Here is a 1063-nt window from a genome sequence, read left to right on the forward strand (position 1 = left end):
AGCGAGTTCCGTCCGCACAAGCTGCGGGTGGGATGCGAGCGCTGTCCCGAGTGTGCGAACAGCGACAGCGATGTCGCGATGACAGTGATTTAATTTATCGCCATGTCGGCGATAAATCACGCCAGAAACACGCCGGTGACAAGGAAAACTCCAGCGAGAGGATGCTGAGAGGGGAGCGCGGCTCACGCCGTTAATTGTCCCTTCTGAGGGCCAGCAAGGGCCAGGCCTTGGCATTAAATTAATAAATTTAATTAATTAGGACAACTACAATTAGCATGGGTGTAGCCGCGTGAGGCCGCAGTGTCTTTGTCACATCCAGAAATTTTCACGTCCAGAAAATTGTGGGGATAAAGTTGAAAAGCTCCTGAGGCCGAGGCTCCGAGGGCTGGGATGGAGCCCTGGGAGCTGCCCCAGCGCTGGGTGGAACTCGCTGGGATTCCAGCAGGGAATAACATCGCCTTTCCAGCTTTGGGAAGAGCTTGTCCAAAGCCTCTGCATGTTTAGTGACTGAAATAATCTTTTTTTCCTAGCTGGAGAAATCCCCTGAGAGCTCTGGGCTGTGACAGAGGATGATGTGCTCCCTGTAGATTTATCAGGAGTCAGGAACTTCTCCCAAAGTTTTCCTCTGTGCTCAGGTACCAGCCTGGTGCATTTCCTATTGACCGGAGTTTGTATCGTGTTGCATTTGTTAAAAACAAAAATTAGCTTTGCAGCTATTTAAAAAAAAACAAAAAACCACCAAAACAATTCTGTATTTAGAAATTTTGAGTAAAGTCCTCAGGACACAATCAATATTGGGCTATCATAAGTTACAGAACATTGTGCAGCTACATTTAAAGAGAGACTTTACAGGAATAGAAAAAAAACAATTTAAAAGGAAAATACATTTATCAGACATACATGGAGAACAAAAAAAATTAAAAAATCAGTCCCATAATCAACAACTTTTGCTCCAATACACAGCAAACATTCCCACCCAGCGACTGTGACGATGACATTTCCAGGCAGGATGTGGAGAAGAAAGTGCAGATTTAATTCTTCTGCATCAGCTGCTGTGGGGATC

This window comes from Parus major, chromosome 20 (assembly GCF_001522545.3).
Source record: "Parus major isolate Abel chromosome 20, Parus_major1.1, whole genome shotgun sequence".
NCBI lineage: Eukaryota > Metazoa > Chordata > Aves > Passeriformes > Paridae > Parus > Parus major.